This window comes from Pelobates fuscus, chromosome 3, assembly GCF_036172605.1.
Source record: "Pelobates fuscus isolate aPelFus1 chromosome 3, aPelFus1.pri, whole genome shotgun sequence".
Lineage (NCBI taxonomy): Eukaryota > Metazoa > Chordata > Amphibia > Anura > Pelobatidae > Pelobates > Pelobates fuscus.
The window spans coordinates 95,071,498-95,095,155 of NC_086319.1; positions in this window are offsets into that span (position 1 = coordinate 95,071,498).

A 23,658-nucleotide genomic window follows, 5' to 3' on the forward strand; every position below is an offset into this window, starting at 1 on the left:
AGACTACAAATATTATTGAATAACCTATCTGTGTTTGTTCTGTATTTATTTATTTTTTGTTATACACTGATTTCTTCTTCCAGTGTTTTTGTACACCATATCAGATTTAATTAACTGACAAATGTTTCGTATACCCAAACTAATGACTGAGTTTACATTGCAAAGCATCAAACCCAGCAACCATGTGGTTTACAAAGACTTTACAGTTTGCACATTAACCAACTGAGCCATCTCACTGAAAGAAATTAGACACAGAGTGAGAGAGATAATTAAACAGTAACATCAATAGATTTCACTAAGCAATTTGGTCCCCAGATGCTTATAATGATAAATACAGATAATAGAAAATATACAATTAAATGTTTCTTACTACAATAAAACACAGAGAATAAAGCATATAGCAAGTATGCACATAGTACATACATAGCAGTGCTATAAATCTTTTATATTTTTTGTGACATGGCACTATGACAAATGTCCAGAGAGGACACTTTGTGATTTCTCATTTTCAAGCACGTCCTCAAGAGAATTTAAAAAGGTAAACACTGAAAACTAAAATATATTATTATTAAAAAAAAAAAAATACAGGGACATTTTGTATTTTTTTACGTAAAAAAACATCTAGTGTATTTTTATGTGCATTAAAAATGTCAGCCTGCCCTCTGTCAGTCATTTAATATCCACTGAGTAATAGAGAGTGGAAGCATTCAGGTGCTCAGATCACAATATAAATTAGGAAAATTAAATATGTTACTGCCATTTAGACTGATACTGCCTGTTTTGACACCTGTGGATAGGTTTTTGTGACTGTGTTAAAAGTCTGCAATGATTTGTGGACCCAGCACATACTTGAAAATTAGAGAAATCTCAATGTATCTTTCCTGGTAAAATATTTTATAAATAAATAAATAAATTACAAAACAATTTATTTTAGTTGGGCTTCTCATACTTCTCTTTTGTTAAACATATTTACAAATATTTTTTTTTAAATATATATATATATATATATATATATATATATATATATATATATATATATATAGTCTGCATGCTATCAGTGATATACCCAAAAAAACAAAAAACAAAAACAGAATTGCTTCTGATAGAGTGAAAGCATTCAAAGCCTATGTTAGGTGCTCAGCTCACAATATTGTCCACAGGATAAAATATTTCTTATACTGCCATTTAGAGATTAGTGCCCTTTAGATTAGTGCCAATTGTGGCAGATGAGATTTATTTATTTTTATTGTCATGTAGAGACTGTTAAAAGTCTGCAGCTGCAAACAAGTTATTTGGCTTGTGCTTTTCCCATTTTTATTTATTTTAACTTATTTACATATAATTTTATTTAAATATCATTATTTATTTATACATATATATATATATGTATTATTATTTTTTGTGTTATCTGTAGATTTCTTTCTTAGAGCTGTTAACAAAACAGCGTCCTTTGCAGTCAGGTAGTGAAATCTGTAGTAAAGTGTTCTCTTTATTCCAAGACTGAGCCAAAATCCTGCTTATGTTAATTTCTTTCTAAGAGCTTTATAAAAAAAAAAAAAACAAGTCCGAAATAGTTGAATCTACTGTTCCTCAAATAGCAGAGATAAGGGACAAGTCAAAGAAAAAAAGAAAAGCACACAATGCTACCCAATCTTTTTCTCAAACAAAGAAAAGAAAATATGATGACAGCTACTTAAAATGTGCATTCACAAGTGCTGGAAATAAAAAATATTCCTCAAGCACAATGCTTACTTTGCAAGAAAATATTGCCAAACAGTTTGTTAGCACCTACTAAATTATGTTGCCATTTTGAGCAAAACCGCGCAGAGTACAAAGATAAAGACATTGCCTTTTTTGATAAAGCCCCAGTGGTGAAACGCGTTAATGGTTATTTATATTGTGTTATTGATAAAATAAATGATTTTCGGTTATATATTTGTACCACTATCATTTTTACACACTATTACTATTACTATTTTTATTTTTTATTTTTCCTGGCATTTTATACTACTTATCCTGAGGTGGGGATTATACCACCAACGCTATTTTTAAAGTGCAGTGTGACCTGCACTTTACTTGTGAGTATATTTTATTTCATTTTATTCACTACTTTATAATATCATCAGAGAGCACTAGCTGCTGTTTTTATCTTCTTCTTCTCCTGAGAATTGGACAAACCCCCTGGAGGACAAGCACCAATACATCCTGTAAGCGGGGATTATTCCGCTGTATGCTTACAAACCCTGAGCTGGCTATAGCTCATCCAAATGTGAGTGTGACAAATATATTTACACTACTGTTACATTTATTGTATACAATCCGCACGATTGGTCCTCTCTTCTTGTGTTTTCCATATCACGAGACGGTGTGAACTACTACAACAAGAGAAGATACCCCCACAGCGGAATTAGTGACTATATCTATTTTTTCTTCTGATGTTTACTGGAACTTACCCATTTTTTACTATTTTTTACTTTTATTTTATTTTTTCTTTTGGCGCAACCTTTCTTTCTCTTTACTGTATATTTCTCATATAGAGGGTTAGAGGGTTACCCTCTATAAGGTCGCTGCCTATTTACTATATTATTAGCGCTAACCTACTTTTTTTATTTGTATTGCCTTTTTTTAAGCTAAAGCTTCAGGAGTATCAGAAGACTAAACAGTTTATGAGCAAAATATTTAAAAATTATAATAAAAAAGTTCCTTATTAAGAGGTTTGTGCTACGGCGCAATCTTTTTTTCGGGGGTTCCATGGTGTTGGTATATATATATATATGTCAAAGGGTTCCACAGGAAAAATGAATTGGGAACCCCTGTTCTAGGCCATTCTTCAGTTCTTGTTTCTGCCTAATGTTTATCCTCGCCTTGTCTTAAGCATTGGAGGCTGGACTTTACCCGTGGATGCTCCTGTCTATCTAGCCCACCTGAAGCAGATCATTAATTAGCTGAGTTTATAAGCACTGCCTTGCCCTGGGAACTTTGTCAGTTCATTGACTTTGGTTCTTGATTCAGTGTTCTCCAGATGGCTCCTGACCTTGCTTTATCTTATCGTTTATCCTGACCTCTGGCATCCTCTGACTTTGGCTAATCCTCGACAATCCCCCTGCTTGTGTTCTTGCCTGTCCTGCACAACTCCCGTCCACAGACTCACAGCCCAGGTGGCTTCTTATCTGGTCACTTTGGTCTGTGTTTATTTGCAAGGTGAGCGTATAACTGCTCGTCGGACTCCACATCAGGTAAGATCCTGACACATAGACACTGCAGCCTCCAGCTACAAATAGTACACCACAAATAGACCCCTTTACACACTCTACACCACACACTTTCCCATTTACATACACAAAATCCCACAAGCAGGGTTCAAACATATATAACAATACAGGCAGACTCCCAACACATTTACAATACGCTTTACCTGCCCATACCAATTATCGGGAAACAAGAGAAAGTCCACTAGTAAATCCTGCGTGTCAGCAAAATTGCTTGCAATGAGTAAACCTCATTTTTACCCATGTGAGAGATATTCAGATGCCCAGGGGAGATTTAACATGCTCACTTTGTGGTCTGTGCGTGCTATTGGTGATGTCAAGACATGCTCAGCATCAGAGGCGGCTCTCTTATTAGGCGGTTTAGGCGGCCGCCTAAGGCCTCGCGCTGGCGGGGGCCTCGCGGCCGCCTAAACCGCCTGTTGGCAGAGTGTGTCAGGTCCTCGGTCAGTGACCGAGGACCTGACACCAGGAGGGGGCCCGGCGGCTTGCCGGTATGCCGCCTGATGCGAGGCCCCTCCTGGCTGCCCGGCCACCATCGCAGACACTGGTCTGCAGCTCCGCAGTGTGCAGAGCTGCAGACCATGTGACTCGTGAGAATTGGCCAATCAAAGCGTTGCCGCGGGTTACCACGGCAACGCTCTGAAATCTGCGGAGCTGCAGACCGGGAGCAGTGACCACCGGACCACCAGGGAGCCCACTGGACCACCAGGGAAAGGTAGGCTCTCCCTCCCCATCACCCCCCACCACACTCAGGCTCACCCCCAGCTTCACCACCCACCACCACCATCACCCCTCACCACCCTCAGCCTCACCCCCGACCACCATCACCTTCCACCACCACCATCACCCCCACCACCCTCAGCCTCACCCCCACCACCACCATCACCCCCACCACCCCCACCACCCTCAGCCTCACCCCCCACCACCACCATCAACCCCCACCACCCTCAGCCTCACCCCCCACCACCACCATCACCCCCCACCACCCTCAGCTTCACCCCCCACCACCATCACCCCACCACCCTTAGCCTCACCCCCACCACCATCACCCCACCCTCAGCCTCACCCCCACCCCATCACCCCTCCCCACCCTCACCATCACCCCAACACCCACAGCCTCACCCCCACCACCATCACCCACCATCACCACCCACCACCATCACCCCCACCACCATCACCCCTCCCCACCATCACCCCCACCACCCTCAGCTTCCCCCCACCACCACCATCAGCTTCACCCCACCACCACCATCAGCTTCACCCCCCCACCACCGTCACCATCACCCCCCACCACCCTCAGCCTCACCCACCACCACCATCACCCACCATCACCACCCTCAGCCTCACCCCCCACCACCCTCAGCTTCACCCCCCACCACCATCACCCCCACCACCATCACCCCTCACCACCCTCACATCACCCCTCCCCACCATCACCCCCCAACACCCTCAACCTCACCCCCACCACCCTCAGCCACACCCCCACCACCGTCACCATCACCCCCCACCACCCTCAGCTTCACCCCCCACCACCCTCAGCCTCACCCCCACCACCCTCACCATTACCCCTTCACCCTCAGCCTCACCATCCCCCATAACCCCCCACCACCCTCAGCCTCACCTCCCACCACCCTCAGCATCACCCCTCACCACCACCCTCAACATCACCACCCTCAGCATCACTCCCCCACCACCCTCAACATCACCACCCTCAGCATCACTCCCCCCACCACCCTCAGCATCACCCCCCTCACCCCCCTCAGCATCACCCCCCTCAGCCTCACCCCCCACCACCCTCAGCATCACCACCCTCAGCATCACCCCTCACCACCCTCAGCATTACCTCCCACCACCCTCAGCATCACTACCCTCAGCATAACCCTCCGTCACCACCCTCAGCCTCCCCCACTCACCATCACCCCCTCCTTCTCACATCACCCCCCTCTCACTCTCACATTACCCCCTCTCACTCTCACATTACCCCCTCTCACTCTCACATTACTCACTCTCACATTACTCACTCTCACATTAGCCCCCCACTCTCACATTACCCCCTCTCACTCTCACATTACCCCCTCTCACTCTCACATTACCCCCTCTCAATCTCACATTACCCCCTCTCACTCTCACATTACCCCCTCTCACTCTCACATTAACCCCCCTCACTCTCACATTACCATCACCCCCCACTCCCTCTCACATTACCATCACCCCCCGCTCCCTCTCACATTACCATCACACCCCCGCTCCCTTTCACCATCACACCCCCCGCTCCCTCTCACCATCACACCCCCCGCTCCCTCTCACCATCACACCCCCCGCTCCCTCTCACCATCAGCTACCCCATACACATAGGGTCTCAGACAAAAACGCAAACATGCTCACAGAGACATACATTCGCACACACAAGGATACTCTCTGTCAGACACACTCTCAGGCACATACACAGGTAGACAGTGCATCAATGTGTATATGTGACACTTTTTTGTTAGTGGGGCCTCATTTTTGCGTTTCGCCTAAGGCCTCATAAAGTCTAGAGCCGCCTCTGCTCAGCATTCAAATGCCCAGGCTAAATTTTACCACATGACAGGAGGCTTCATATTTGCATATCTTTCTTTACTGAAAACTCCAGCAGCATAGTAACAGTAACAACCAATGAGAAAAAAGATATGCTGCCCATAAAAGGGTCTGTCTATGACATCATTTCCTCTTTCTTTGCTGCTCCAGCCTACAGGTCAGAGTACCCTTTTTCCCTCTATGTCATTTTTATGTAATATTTAATCTACATTATAATTTTATTCATAACCTTTCCACTCCTGGCTCTCTTTTCCTGTCCCCTGACCCCCCTCATTATGTTATAATTTCGTACTACTTCTGTATTTTAGTTTTTGTCATTATAAATCTCCTGCTCATTTTGTCTGACGGTCCGCGGGCGGCACGGCTGCCCGTGCTGCGCTCACCGCGCGGACCGATTCTACCTACACACGGGGGATTATATAGGGACGGGTAGGGGAGACCGGGTAGTGCCTTATGTTTGTTTGTACCTGTTTGTCGCCACCGCGTTCCTCTTCCCGCGACCGCAAGCAGTTTAGCGCGGTCGGCGGCTCACGCGGCCGGCGGCCATCTTGGACCTCGCAAATCGCGAGATCCTCGACGGCCGCCTCTCCATTCAGTACAGCGGATCGGGAATCACCCGATCTCCGCTCTCTCCCTCATCATCATCCTTATTAGGACCCTCCAAAGGACCTTTTTGCACAATTATATTAAATATAAAGTTTTTTTTTTCTGGAATTACTTTGTTTTAAAACGGATGTCACCTTCTGTACACTTCACAAGGATATACATATGGCATGCTACTAATCATAATATCATAAGAGGCATAATACTTTCATACCCTGCACAGGGTCATATTGTATCACTACTCCCTCCAAGGGCATATTACATTATAACACCCATCAAGGGTCACAGTATATCATTGTACTTGATTGTACAAATTTATGTGGGTGTCCTCTGGGCCTTTTTCCATGGCACGCCACCTGGGGTGACCCCCCAGATACGCATGCAAGGTCACTGACCATTATCTAACGTGGTTGTCCTCTGTTTGACACGGCACACCACCCGGGGTAAACCCCGAATATATGCACGTGAAATTACTGCACTGACATCCAGACCTGACTATTTACATAAGTGCATACAGCTCTGGTGTACAACTGTGGCGAACCCACCTATACACCACCACTGAGCTCATACTGAAGGCGGCCTCTTACCAGGCGACAGCCCATACATATACGCCTCTCTAAACATTTCACTAAAACTGGGCGGCCCCCAGTTGTACCTAGAGTCTGTCACTACACGTACTGACTCTTCTCCACTACCTCCACTGATTTTTTGTTATTATCGCCCAACAGAACGAGAATCAATATAAACATCATGGAGGATACACAATCCGGCCAGGATTTTCAAGCCATGATTAATGCTGCAGTAGCGGCATCCGTGGAAAAAGCCCTCTTGAAGGCTAGACCCCTAAGTCAGGGCGACATGAGTCCCCCAGAACGGATGGAAACTTCGGGCTCGGAGTTACCCAAGTCGAAACGACATCGCAAGACTGCGAGACCCCCGTCCCCTAAGACTAGGAGCAAAATACCAGTTAAACGGAGCAAGAACACGGGCCGGCAACTGCCCGCACCCCAATCACTCCAATCCTCTGACGAAGAGGAATCATACGTACCGCGCACCCTAGATGTGATTGATGAGTGGCAAGGGGATGATTCAATTTCCGAAGAAGAGGAGTGGCAGGACCTACCTCCCACCTCCTCGAGATATGTTAAAGAGACCTTCCTAGACACCATCGACGGAGGCAAGGATAACGATACCCTCACCGATATGGCCGGGGACGGGGTGTTTATGGACGACCAAGGGAATCCACTCTTTGACCCACGTACCATCCGACACCCGCGGTCCTCCGAATGGAACCTACCTGAACACCTGACTAGGTTCATCCACTTCTGGCTACGCAGACCGCTAGAACGAGAAGTGCGAGCACGCCTCCGGGCCGAATGCCCAAGACCTCTGTTGCCCGATAAGGTGGCACTTACGCCTGAATTCGACAATACAGTGATGGTCTTCATGTCCCGCTCAGGCCGAGACCCCCGTAAAGGGGTGGAGAAAGGAATGAAGGCGGCACAAGATAAATTACTGGACTTACTCGGCCCCATCGCAAAAATACTCTATTTCGCAGACCTAGCCCTCAGCCAGGGCTCCCAACTAGATCCCCATATCATACGGGAATGGGCTCAGAGATCGGTCTGCCTACTGGGCAACGCTAACGCCGCATTATGCACAGAAAGGCGCAAATCGGCTTTAATCCGCATCGACAACAAGCTCCTGGACCTCGGAGCGAAGGAATTCGGGCCGAAAGCCCAAAGACAACTGTTTGGCGATGCCTTCATCGCAGAATTGAAAAAACACGTAAACCTATTCACCACTTTGAATAAAGCCCAAACATCTCTCAAACAAGTTTTTCATACTCCAACTACAAGAGGTGTTTTTGGAAGGGCTGGTCGACAGCGGAACCGTGCCACCAGCCGATTTTGGTCCTCAGGTTCCAGACCATTCACACAATCCCAAAGTTTCTTCCCATCTACGACGCAGAGACCCTATGCGTTCCGAGGAACTGGGAGATCTAGAGGATTTCGGGGCCGAGGACGCGGCCGCTTCTCCAATGGTGAGTTCACATACATCCCAAAATGTTTCGCATTTTATTGCAGGCAGCCTGTCCCTTTTCTTTCAGAACTGGGAGTTGATTACCAAGGACCCCTGGGTACTGCAGACAGTACGAGGTTTCGTCATAGACTTCTTCGAAGATCCCGTTCAAATCGGAACCCCTCCTCCGATCCACATGTCAAAGGAACAAGAACACTTGGTAGACGAGGAGATCCGCACGCTCTTCAGGAAAGGCGCAGTACAATACGCGCCAGGGGGAGGAGGCTTCATAAGCAACATTTTCCTGGTCAAAAAGAAAACTGGAGACTACAGACCGGTTATCAACCTCCGGCAACTAAACTCGTTTGTAGTATACAGACACTTCAAGATGGAGGGAATCCATCTGCTACAGGACCTCCTCATCAAGGACGATTGGTTTACACGTCTGGACCTCAAGGACGCGTACCTGTCCGTGCCAGTAGACGTGCACTACCGACGTTTCCTCCGCTTCTTGTGGAGAGGACGGACGTGCCAGTTCACATGTCTGCCATTCGGTCTCAGTTCGGCCCCGTGGTGCTTCACGAAGCTCCTGAGACCGGTGATGGCTCACATCCGAACCCAAGGCATACGATGTCTCGTATATCTGGACGATTTACTAATCTTTTGCGAATCGGCCTCCAGACTACGATTGCAGACGAAATTTGTCGTTCACTTGCTGGAATCTTTGGGTTTCATAGTGAACAGACAAAAATCGGCGCTCTCTCCTTCCCAGTCAATTCAATTCCTCGGCTTCGACATAGACTCGAAAGACTGTGTCCTACGCCTCCCCTCGGCAAAGATAGCCTCGATAAGGAAAGAGATCAGACGGGTTCTGAGGATGGACACACTACCACTCAGGATGCTCGCCCGGATTGTGGGGCTACTCTCTTCCTCCATACAGGCGATTTTCCCAGGCCCGCTACACTACAGGGCCATGCAACGGCTGAAGGCGGCGTACCTCCGCACCGGACACTCATACGACCACTGGATCCCATTGTCGTCGGAAGTAAGGACGGAACTTCGGTGGTGGTTGCTGCACATACAAGCCTGGAATGGCAAGGCGATCTTCGGCTCGTCCCCGGATTTCATCGTGGAATCGGACGCCAGCTTGTGGGGATGGGGAGCCCACTGCACAGACGCCTCCACGGGAGGCCCATGGCAAGAGGAGGAGACCAACCTTCATATCAACTGTCTGGAACTGATTGCAGGGTCCTTCGCCATCCGCAGCCTGGCCAAGGACAAGTCGAATTGCTGTATCCTGCTCCGCATGGACAACATCTCTGCGGTGCAATACATCAATCGCCTGGGAGGAGCGAAGTCTCGAGCATTGACAGAAGCCACAAAGGACATCTACAGCTTCTGCCTACGACGGAACATCACACTACAGGTGGAATACCTACCAGGAATCTCCAACCTGACGGCGGATTGGTTCTCACGCCACTGGCGAGACACCAGCGATTGGAAACTCAACAAGGAGATATTCCAAGAGCTACAACAAAGGACATACCCGCTAACAATAGACTTATTTGCCTCCAGGACCAATCATCAACTACCGAGATACTACAGTTGGCTTCCAGACCCGAAGGGCGAAGCCGCAGACGCATTCCTACAGAACTGGCCCACCCTAGGAGCCTACACCTTCCCATCATTCTCCATGATACCACAAGTAATACGATATGTACGCACCCACAGGATCTCTCTCATATTGGTAACCCCCCTTTGGCAGAGCCAACCGTGGTTTCCAGATCTCCTGGAGATGTCCCACGGACACCCCCTACTACTCCCTGTCTTCCCACTACTTCTGACAGGGCCTCGGGGAGAACCACACCCCCTCATCCTGGACGGACAACTAGAACTGGTGGCCTGGACAATTTCAGGGGTTCCTGGGCAGTACACGGCCTATCACAATCGACTAAAGATCTCCTATGGGACTCATGGGCTCCAGGCACCAGGAAATCCTATATATCCGCTTGGACAGCCTGGAGTGATTGGTGTATGGAACGGGACTCCGATCCCTTTAATGCCCCTATCACGCTGATCCTTAATTACCTAGCCCATCTATTCACGCTAGGGCGATCCTACCGATCCCTCAACGTGATCAGATCAGCCATATCAGCGGCTCACGTCCCGGTACAAGGCAGACCAGTGGGTCAGGATCCACTAATATGCCGATTACTACGGGGCGCTAAACTAACGAGACCACCGGCACCCAAATACTCTAATTTCTGGCAGGTAAACGTGGTGCTGGATTTCCTTAGGACTTGGCCAGATAACCATTATCTGTCACTGAAACAACTTTCAGCCAAGCTGACCCTGTTGCTATGCCTCGTCTCGTTCCGACGAGTATCGGACGTTAGAGCATTCGACGTAGACGGCTTCTCCCTCACTCCAGAAGGGGTTACCTTCTCCATTACAAGACGGACAAAATCGGACTCCACCTCCGTATCATATCCGTACTTCGGATCGGATCCCAAACTATGCGTAGTTAGGACGCTGATGAGATATACGGAAAGCACAGCCCCCCTCCGAAACAATTCGAAGGGCCAACTGCTGATTTCCTACGTACGACCTCACGGACCGGTGTCTCCGACCACACTGGCTAGATGGGTCCGCTGGCTACTAGCGCTGGCAGGGGTTGATGCTCATTTCGGCGCACACTCGGTCAGAGGGGCGGCTGCATCCCAAGCCTTCACGGCGGGCGCCTCCCTAACCGACATCATGCGCTGCGCAGACTGGTCACGAGAAAGCACTTTCAGGACTTTCTACTTCCGTCATGCATCTCATGCTTCCTTCACACTAATTAGTTCTAAGCTTTAAAAATGCAAATATGAAGCCTCCTGTCATGTGGTAAAATTGAAGATTATGTTAGCTTTAGTGTACTAATAATCTTAATTTTAGTAATGACAGGAGGCGAATATTTCCCACCCTTTAGTACCCCACCCAGGTTATTCTCGGATCTGACGGGATCAGGGATTAGTGCTCAGGTAAGCATACTGACGATTGTCGATATATGTGGTCTGATCTAGACGCTAGTTATTAACCATGTATGAATTGTATAACCTATCAGATTTCATCAGGTAGATGACGGGTTTGTCATATTGGTTTACATTGTATTATACAGTACTATGTCTAACTGTAGACTAGCCATCCTATAGCCATTAGTGTTCAGAATAATGTTTTGATATGCGGACATACTGCCACGCCAGAAACCTTTCACTTTTTTTCTTTTCCTTTCAGCGTGAAAATCTCTACTGCGGGATAAAGAATCACCTTCAACACAGCCATACCATGGATCTTCCAAAGTTTACTCTACTACCATGTTATTGAATTGTTAACTTGATCTGTTTATATGTTTACTGTTATTTTTTCGCCTCAAAGAAAGAGGAAATGATGTCATAGACAGACCCTTTTATGGGCAGCATATCTTTTTTCTCATTGGTTGTTACTGTTACTATGCTGCTGGAGTTTTCAGTAAAGAAAGATATGCAAATATTCGCCTCCTGTCATTACTAAAATTAAGATTATTAGTACACTAAAGCTAACATAATCTTCAATTATTTTCCAAGTCCAGTCTTGCTCCAGTGCATCAAAAAGTGTATCCTATATTTTATTTTTATACGTCATATTGTATCACCAATAAATATGGAATAACACTGTATGATTAGTTCACATACGGTCTTAAAATATTAACTGTAGTCTAAAAAAGAGTGGTCAATTCTACCATTTGTTTACTGTTCTTTCAATCATACCAACGTCAATAATAACATTTTTCTCATAGACTAATATTGAATATTATAAGACAATTGGATGTTTTGAGAACATACTGGTCATTCTTGCATCTTTCTCATGTTCAAACTGTCAGACATGGTTCCAAAACTCTATTCATAGCAAATGAATGACTGCTTAATACAATTTCCAGATGTGGGTAAAAGAAATCACAGCCAATCTAAAGTCATTTTGAACTTAATACTGAGGACATTTCATCAATTTAAGAAATGGATTGGCCCACAAGGCAATGATAAGGATAATTCTTATCGTAATACCAAGAGGGAGAAAACAAAAGAGTAATTTTCAAAATATAGTGATATAGAGATATTCCAAGCAGAAAAAAAAATGTATTCAGTGAAAAATGTGGGAGTATTTTCCTAAAATAAATATAAACAAATAATAAAAGAAACTGCTTTAAATTGAAATATGGCCTTGATTTTAATATTTTGGATACGCTCTTCAAATGATTTAATGTTTTTGGATAGACTTTTTAAATGATTCAACATATATGAAAAATATTTTGATGAAATATCAATATTTCCCCCCCAGATTGTAAATACTATAAGTATACATAATGTAAACACAGTCAGACTTTCTTTCCATTATACTTGGTGGAATGATAATCAATTACAAATTGATAATGTTAAGTATTTTTTGTATATAAGATTATGAATTGGAAACCCTCTACACTCGATTTGTCTGATTTGACAAATTCAAAAGTTTGTGGCTTGGACGGATTGCTGCAGTAACATTTTTGTTACCAAAATTGTTATAGTATTTCCACAATATCTGGGTCAATGTCCTTCCTCTCCCCCATATATTCTACCCTTACCTCCTTTCTTTGCTACCAGGGAGTGAGTGATGGTTGACATTCCCATAACCACGTGGGAATGCCGCCGGACCAAGATGTGCCCGCCATTTCAGACCGCTCCCGTGCATGAGCAGGCCTGGCAGGCATCAGCCACACAGGTATGTATCCGGAGCATTCCCCTTGACGTGTGGGAATGCTGCCGCAACGATGCGCGCCCGCCGGGACCCATACCGCTCTCTGACAGGAGCGGACCTGGAGGGCGGTGTGACAGTAGGGTAATCTTGAAAATGTTAGTTATATTAGATACAACTTTTCAAGGCCTGCTATGTACATCAATGATCTTATGATTATAGTGGAAATCAAGTGGCTAATAGAAAATTGAGGGTTCATGGTTTGGGCTTACTGAGTGCACTTTCTTCTGAATACCTCTGTGTTGTGGTTTCTACTGCTATTTCCTGTGCTCTACAAAACTGTTCACATGGGATTTAGTCCCTTATCCCTCTCTAAAGCTGATCCAAATTTATTTTTGTGGCACCTCATCTGTTTTTCATTTCTACTGGAGATTAAGGATTAATATGTTAACTATACAATTACAAGTTCGGACTAAGTTTGTAGATATACCGAATTGTGATCAAAAGCTAAGATTGGCTCACAGTCATATCTCAGTTGAAATATTAGCATATCACAGGGAAAGGAAATTAAAAATATGGTGTGAGCCACATGTGAGATAAGGAAGGTGTGCAAACATTGACAACAGCAAAAAAAATAAAGAAAAACTGATTTGGTAGGCTTAACCAGAAGATGTTTTCTGACATTGAACTTAGAACATAATTTCTCTTCCAGAATTGAGGGTAAACATTTGAAATTTCATGTATGTTGCAGACAATAAACCATAATTGTAGATTATGCTAGCTTTAGTGTACCTATAATCTTAATTTTATTAATGACAGGAGGCGAGTATTTGCTTAAGTCTCTCTTTACTAGAACTCCACAGCAGCACAGAAAAACAACCAATCAGAAAAAAGTTAGGTACTATAAAACTCCCCTCCCCATGCATCATTTCCTCTTTCAAGCTGCGACAAAACAGAACAAAAGGCAGAAAAACATCATGGGGAAGAAACGAAGTTCTAGATACAATGTCGATACGATGTCCACCTTCCGAGAAAAACTGTCAAACCAGATAACGTTGATGGACTGTAAACTGAAACGAGAGAAAAACAGAATCGAACAGGATTAGCCAATGAAATGTACTCTGAATTAACATGCAGGTACCCAATGTAGCAACCAAAATTAACCTTAATATGTAGATATCCCAACCCCACAACGAAAACAGACATACGAAACAAGCGACAGGTAGCAGAGACAACAAACAGAGTTTCATACGTACCTGATAATCTAAACTAAAACATTAAACAAGGGAGGGACCAGAATGGGTGGGAAATACTCGCCTCCTGTCATTAATAAAATTAAGATTATAGGTACACTAAAGCTAGCATAATCTACAATTTTATAACATGACAGGAGGCTTCGTATTTGCTGTTTCAACGCTCAGTTCACCAATCCAACGCTGTTTGTGTCGCTGGTATCTATTCCAGGAAATTTCAGAATAAACCTAATCGGACATTCCAAGAACGATAAACGACAGCAGACGGATCAAAGAGATGCCAGTCGACGAAGCATCTCCAATATAGAAAAAAGCACCATCCGCTGGTAAATCCATTGTACGCGGTCTAGCGACCTGTTTCCTAGCAGTCGGTCCATGAGCTGCCAAGCTGACTTAATAGCCCTATTCCTGTAGTTGTAAATTATTGAAGGTCAAGCTCGGACTCACGACACGTAAGGCGGCTCCTCCGATCGTGCCAGGGTCCTTCGGCGATGCAGCCTTGCAGGTAGATCTCCAATCTCGAGGAATGCGCCTTAGTCCCCCACCAAAATCGCAACAGAAAAACTGAGGAAGATCTTCCGTTCCTTCCTGTCCTACCCGGTGGGATGTCTCATCCGAGGATAAAATCATAATGCAGGCAAGAGTGTGGCCAAACCAGCCCTACTCCAAGTGATACCAATATTCCAAATGGACTGTGTAAACCTCGGACGCAGTAGAGAAAAGACTCCAAAGGCTGTCCATTCAGGGATCCGAATTGAACTTGTGTGGAGGAAACGGTGGACGACTACCCTGGGAATAGTGAATCCCAGAAAAACTTCAAAGGAATGGGAAAAGCAAACTGGAACGCAGATTTCCATCCAGAAATGCCCTCGTCCAAGAGTGAAAGACGTCTGTGTAGGAGTCGGGGCACACCAGGAACCTCCATGAAGTCTCGTAGGACTCCTTGACGGTAGTAGAAAAGTAGGTTAGCGCAAATCCAACAAACTGGCTCTCGTGAGGGGCAAATAGAGCATAGACGGAGGGTCCTCCTCCGAGGAGACGGGGCAGTCCAGCCGTCTTATCCCAAGATCATAAAGACCGGGGAACTCAAGACAATCGGGGTTTCCGGTCTTACTCTGAGATCCATACGTACTGATTTACCTTCAGACCGGGAAATAGGCCTCCCATAATCTTGTTACCCGAACAAGGCAGTGCCTGTTAGCTCCATGAAGGTCTCCACCTCTCCTGACATCTTGACATGGGAGAAAAAATATGTAAAAACAGAAAGCCATCTCTGTATTACATGGTGCAGCATATGCCAAAAAATCTGCACACACCTAGTACCGGAGGGCCATCCGTTAGCCGTACCATCTCCAGGAATGTGTGCAAATAAGTGGGAGACTCCCCGCATTATACCTCTGAGTATTTCTTGCGCGTTTTACAGCGGTCCGGATCCAGGGATCTAGTCTAAACATGTAATTCTTGCATGACCAAGCAGGCCTCTAGAACGAAGTCAGTAGCGTGGATATCAGCTCTAATTGAATGCAGGAGGGACGCCCCTCTATGTAGTCATCGATGTCTTGCACAGGTATAAGCCTGTGTGATGAACAAATGGCCGGTACTACCGTGGTCGCATACCGTGAGAGCGTCCGGCTGCTAGCCTGAGCGGGCCGCACCCGTCAGTAACCAACAGCAGAGTCTACATCCGTGACCGGTTCTCCTTATGCGAGTGGGTCCTCCCAACCTGTCCTCTGAATCCAGCCCAGTATATGGTTGAGAACGAGCGAGGGGTTGCGCCCTCTAATAACAAATCAGTATCCGGTTCTGTATGAGAGGGATCGCTCTCTGTTCCTGAAAGTAAATCTCCTCGGATCGAGGTGACGGAGGGCCGCACCCTCCCGTGGTGCCAATTAGGGTCCCTAGAGGTTCAGGGTGACCAAACTTTAGGGCGCACCAATTATTAATGTCAACATAAGGATGAGGGCAATCTTCGGTAACAACTATGGAAAACTATCAACCGACTATCCGGATCCCGTGCGCGCGCGCGCGGGGTCCAGGTAGACCGTTGGTAGCCTGAGGAAAGCTGGAGACGTTCTCCGCTATCCACGAGCGCCCGGGAGGTCGGAGGAGGTCAAGTCAGGCCTCACGACGACCCGAGCGAAAAGGAAAAGAAGTCCTGAAAAAAACAAAAAGGCAACAACTAACGTAGATAAGAGAAAATACACCAATTCCATCTCGGATAGAAGGCAAACAGCAGGCCGGAAGGCAAGAAAAGTAAGCCCCACTGGACAGGGCCAGGAGCCAACCTAACGCAGGAAAAAAACTACTGAACCTATAAGGATTCCGGAAGGCAGATACGGAGTAGCTGGTAAAGACAAGGAAAAACAATTTTCTCCTGTAGGAGTCTGGGTACCGGTCCTTGCTTGTGCGAAATTCTCCTTGGAGATGTGCCTTCGCCGGTTTGGAGTAAACTGTGGATGTGTCCGGGTCCACATAAGAAACATTGCCCTTCAGGCATGAGGTTTAGGGCCTTCACCCTTCCCACCATATTCAGATGGCCGGATACTGGTGTCCTCCAGAACACTACGGCAAAGGTGTTTGTCTGGACACCTGTCTATCTCCATATCACTGGTGGGCACTAGGTTTACCTCAGTGATATTACCCCAGGCCAAAGGGGGTTCGGTACCCATAGTGCGGGTCCGCCAATAGGGCACAGACCCAGCAGGCCAAAGAAAGGTTAGCCAAGCAAATAGTCAGACCCAGCAGGCCATTCAAGTAGGCACCCACATAGCCGGCTTATTCCATGGGGCACAGACATAGCAGGCCAATATATGGGGCACAGACATAGCAGGCCAATATATGGGGCACAGACATAGCAGGCCGTTATAATGGGCACAGACAAGTAGGCTGTTCTTATGGGCACAGACATAGTAGGCTGTTCTTATGGGCACAGACATAGCAGGCCGTTCTTATGGGCACAGACACAGCAGGCCGTTCTTATGGGCACAGACATAGCAGGCCAATCTTATGGGCACAGACATAGCAGGCCAATCTTATGGGCACAGACATAGCAGGCCAATCTTATGGGCACAGACATAGCAGGCCAATCTTATGGGCACAGACATAGCAGGCCAATCTTATGGGCACAGACATAGCAGGCCAATCTTATGGGCACAGACATAGCAGGCCAATCTTATGGGCACAGACATAGCAGGCCAATCTTATGGGCACAGACATAGCAGGCCAATCTTATGGGCACAGACATAGCAGGCCAATCTTATGGGCACAGACATAGCAGGCCAATCCTGGGTTGTATAATATATCATATGATTATATGTTATTTATATAGCGCCTTCCAATTCCGCTGCGCTTTACCATGGGCCTTGCATGAGAAATGGGGACCTCTAAGCTGGGGTAGAGTTCCCCAAAAAATTGCAGATCTCCAGAGCACTCTGACATAGGCCCCCAGACATCAACCCTTTTAGACAGCGTAGTGCTGTGTGAATACCTTGAACCGGGCCGGGCAGTCCCTAAATGCCCAGTCGGCAAAAAGCGGTATCCCAGCTGCATGGGGTATAAACGGAAGTTGTGTCAGTGATTACCATGTCCATGAGAGTAAGACGCATTGAGCGATACGCTCCTTACTGTGAAGTGGAATGCACATGCTCACACAGATCTGTTGATGTTCCATCATAATATAGATACCATCTTCATCTCTAAAAATATTGTAAAGTAGCAGTGCAGACGGTCGTCCCAAACCAGATTGAGCCAGATCCAGGTCTGGTAACCTTATATCTATGCCATGGACGGTGAATTCGTACCAGAAAAATCTCCTCTGAGACCCCATGGCTGGACCCGAAAATGTACCATGAAGCACATGAATCCTAGATCCTAATACCTGTAACTCACAGAAAAAGCCGTGACAGACACCGTCAGCAAACAACCCACGGTATCCTGAGATATAGACAGTCAGCCAAACTCACAGCAATCTGTGATACACGCTGTCAGTAAAACTCACGGTATCCCACGATATACACTATCAGCAAAACTCACAGAAAACTGTGACATGCATTGTCAGTAAGACACACTGCAATCTGCAATATACGCCAACAGTAAAACACGCAGAAATCCGTGATACACACCGTCCGCAAACTGCGACGTACGCTCTCAGCAAACCGCGATGTACACTGTCAGCAAACCGCGACGTACACTGTCAGCAAACCGCGACGTACACTGTCAGCAAACCGCGACGTACACTGTCAGCAAACCGCGACGTACACTGTCAGCAAACCGCGACGTACACTGTCAGCAAACCGCGACGTACACTGTCGGCAAACTGCGACGTACACTGTCGGCAAACTGCTACGTACACTGTCGGCAAACTGCGACGCACACTCTCGGCAAACTGCGACGTACACTCTCGGCAAACAGTGACGTACACTCTCAGCAAACAGTGACGTACACTCTCAGCAAAACAGTGACGTACACTCTCAGTAAACAGTGACGTACACTCTCAGTAAACAGCGACGTACACTCTCAGTAAACAGTGACGTACACTCAGCAGACAGTGACATACACTCTCAGCAGACAGTGACATACACTCTCAGCAGACAGTGACATACACTCTCAGCAGACAGTGACATACACTGATAGAAAAAGTGACATGCGCTGACAGAAAAAAGTGACATACACTGACAGAAAACAGTGGCATACACTGACAGTAAACAGTGAAATACACACAGAAAACAGTGACATACACTGACAGAAAACCAGTGACATACACACACACAGTAAAACACCTAGCAATTAAATAAACAACTGTCATAGAACACATAAGCCTCATATGAAAAGAAGCTGATACAAAAAAACCATAAGGCTCACAGCCAGATATACACTACATGTAAAATATAGTCATGTGAAGAAAACAGGTAGACCTGCTGAGACCCACCGGGGGATCCCAGCCGGCAGCCAAACGCCAAGATCCGACCGTGGAGGGAGGAGGGGCCGCGAGCAGGCGCCCCTTCTCTAGCCGGTCGGATCCACGCGGCTGAGAGAAACCCGGCCGCGGCAAGGCGGCCACGTGTGTGAGCGGACCCGGTCGCGGGGTACTCGCGTCTGACCGCGAGAAAACCCCGGGCGCCGGCTGGCTCACACCAGAGTCCGGGAAGTCAGAGGAGGCAGCCAAGCGGCTAGTCTCCTGACATCCCGAGCGGAGAGCCCGCAGCCCCAGAAGGGGGGGAAACTAATAAAATGGCGCCAGGGAGAGAGTGGAGGGAGGGGGGTAAGCAAACCGCAGGGGGACCTCCCCAAAAAAACACCTCATCTCCGGGAAAAAACATCCCCAAAGACACAGGGGAAAAGAGTAAAAAAGGGGGAAATCCTGAAGCAAAATAAATAAATAAAACAACGAAAAATACTATGAATAATCTGCAGAGAAACATATAAAGGGAGAAGGCTATAACTAAAAACATAGCAAAAAATATATACAAGCAATATATATAATCAATAAAATATGATATCAAAATAATAAAAATGACAAAATACAAAAACACATAATATAGATATAATGATAATCTAAAGAAAGCATAATAAAACCCAAAAGCCATCCACATAAGCAGGAGGCAGTGGTACTCTGACCTGTACTGATGCGGAGCAGCAAAGAAAGAGGAAATGATGCATGGGGAGGGGAGTTTTATAGTACCTAACTTTTTTCTGATTGGTTGTTTTTCTGTGCTGCTGTGGAGTTCTAGTAAAGAGAGACTTAAGCAAATACGAAGCCTCCTGTCATGTTATAAAATTTACAATCAGGGAAGAGATCTCTAACCTCTCTCCTTCCCCTTCCAATACATCACCCAACCCACCCTCTCCGCTGTTCTATGCTCATTCGCACCTACTACAACGGAAGAGGTTTCTGCTCTGCGCAGGTCCTCCCACCCCACCACCTGTTCCCTCGATCCTATTCCCTCATATCTCATCCGCACTCTGTCTCCCTCTCTTGCTCGTTCTCTCACTAACATTTTCAATGTCTCCCTTTCCTCTGGCACATTTCCTTCACCCTTCAAGCATGCAACCATAACGTCAATTCTGAAAAAGCCCAACCTTGACCCCAACTCCCCATCCAACTACCGCCCTATCTCGGTACTGCCGTTTGCCTCCAAGATCCTTGAGAGAGGTGTGTATGCGAGATTGACAGACTTCATCAAATCCAACTCTCTGCTTGACCCTCTTCAGTCTCGATTCCGCGTTTGTCACTTTGTTGAAACAGCTGTTACCAAAGTATCCAACAATTTAATCGCTGCTAACTCTCACAGCCATTACTCTATCCTAATTCTCCTTAATCTTTCTGCTGCCTTTTACACTGTTGATCATCAACAGTTTCTTCTCATTCTCTGTAATCTCAGTCTACAAGATACTTCTCTCTCCTGGTGCTCCTCCTACCTCTCCCAGCGCATTTTCAGTGTTTCTTTCTCTGGCTATGCCTCTTCTCCCTAACCTGTGTTGGTGTTTCCCAAGGTTCTGTCCTTTGTCCCCTACTGTTCTCTAACTATACTGCCTCCCTTGGAAAACTCATTAGCTACTTTGGCTTCCATTATCATGTATATGCAGATGACACACAAGTCTACCTGTCTTCTCCTGATCTCTCTCCGGTTTCTGACTGCCTCTCCGCGATTTCCAACTGGATGGCTGCTCACTTCCTTAACCCCTTAAGGACACATGACATGTGTGACATGTCATGATTCCCTTTTAATCCAGAAGTTTGGTCCTTAAGGGGTTAAACTCAACCTGTCCAAAACAGAACTTCTGGTCTTTCCTCCCTCAAGTGTTGCTACTCCCTTGTCTGTCTCCCTCCAAGTCAATGGTGCCACCATCACCTCTACCTCACAGGCTCACTGCCTAGGTGTTCTCTTTGACTCTGACATCTCCTTCACCCCTAATGTTCAGTCGATTGCCAAATCCTGCCGCTTCCATCTCAAAAACATAGCTCGCATCCGCCCTTACTTAACACAAGACGCAGCTGGTGCTGGTCCATGATTGTGTTCTTTCTCGCCTTGACTACTGCAATCCCCTTCTCAGTGGTCTTACATGTTCCCAGATTGCACTGCTGCAATCTATAATGAATGTGGCGGCGAGGCTAATTTTCCTGTCTGCCCGCACCTCCCACACCTTCCCCCTCAGTCAGTCCCCACATTGGCTTCCAGTTAGATATAGGGCTCAATTTAAGATTCTGGTGCTTGCTTACAAGTCCCTACATAATGCTGCTCCAACCTACCTATCCTCCTAAATACACAAATATGTCCCGTTGAGGTCCCTGCGCTCTGCCGAAGACTTATGCCTATCCTCTGTCCATACTCCCACATCTGATTCTCGCCTACAAGACTTCTCCAGGACTGTACCTTTTCTGTAGAACTCCCTTCCCTTCTCCGTTAGACTTTCATGCAGTCTCCACTCCTTCAAAAACATCTTTGAAAACACACTTCTTCATGAAAGCATATGATTTAAACTGTTAGTGGGTTTTCATCCCCCACCCCAAGACTCCTCTCCTGCAACTGTCAAAAATAACCTACTAAGTTCTCAGTGATTACTTTTCTAGCAACCTATTTCATTACCCCTACTTATACCCTTTTTGTCACTATACCCCAGTCCCTCTAGCATGTAAGCTCATTGAGCAGCGCACTCAACCCCTCTGTTCCTGTGCGTCCATTTGTCTGGATACAATTAGATGTCTGTTAGTCCAGCCGTTATACAGCGCTACGGAATTTGCTGGCACTATATTAATAATCAAATAATAATCTAGGAATTATTACCAACCTGTAGTAAAGTTTTTCTTCTAGACGCCTCTAGACCCCACTAGCCCTGAGCTTGTTTGCTTCAAATGTATTTCACTTATGATTTGAGCACTTTGTTGATTCACTATACTGGTTGCTGAAGGGGATAACTTCTTGGTAACAATTAAGGTACGTTGGAGGGTCACCCCTATTAATAATCACACTGTTACTGAGAGAAAGGGTGAATGGAACTTGCTGGGGCAGACAAACCAAACAACTTTTTAGTCCCTCTTACGTATCCTTTCATTTGGCGTATTTGTTAATCATATAGTGTGGTGGCAGATTCTTTAAAGGGGTCTTTTAGTATTATGCCTAATAATGGATTTCTGGACATCTAGTCTTATCTAAATCCGTCTACTGGGACCCGGTTTCTATCTCTCTAATGGAGAATCTGCTATTCTAATATTATTGTGGTTACACATTGTACACATATTTTCTTTCCACCTGGTATAACACCAGAAGAGCGGTCTCTAGTGGCAGTTTTTTCAAATAAGTTTAAAATCTATTTTTGTGAGACCTCTTGTCTGGCTTTTTGCTGCATCAGGGCTTATCCCTGTCTAAGACCCTGACGAATTACTCCTTCTGTTAAATGGTTGGTTTATTTGTATCTTCTCAATTTTAAACCCAATGTTTAACCGCCATCATCCACTACAGCCTCATGGCTTTTTAATGTGCATATGTATTGTATCTTATTCTAAGATTTCTAATTGTTAATTTTGTTGTAAATGTGTTCTACCATTATTTTATCTGTTAGACTCTATAGACTATAATAATTAGAGGGATCTCCATTTTTGGACTCATATGCCCGTTTTGGGCGTATTTGTCTATTTTGTAATCTAATTGAATTGTTGCCCTCACTTGGAGCCTCTCCGGCACGGTTTTTTTTTGTTCCCTAGTGGTACCTTTTTGTTTTTTTACTACATATACTTAACTTAATAAGTGGATTTTTAGGGATTTCAATAAACAACATGAAACTAGGGAATGCATAACCGCACATTTCCTAAAAATTGGCAGCCCTAAAAATATCCTTAGGACAATAGTAAGATTTTAGCATTTATAGCTAATTTATGCTAGTCTGCTGCGAGTCGATTCTTTCCTAAAAGGCAATTGCATATCAACTTGGCAAGATAATAGCAATTTTTTGGCTTCTATACAGATTTCCAATAAACAATGCTATGAGTACCATTTATTTTCTGTTAATCCTTGCATTGGAGGGTTTACAAGATATGTGCAAGGCGAGAATTCAAAGTGAATTCAAAGAAGATTTCAAATGTACGCACACAGAAGCTGAACTGAAGCCCCTATCTGACTGTATTTTCTAGTTTGGTAATTTGGCCTTAAATTTGTAATTTACTTTGAATTCTTACTTAAGCAAATGAC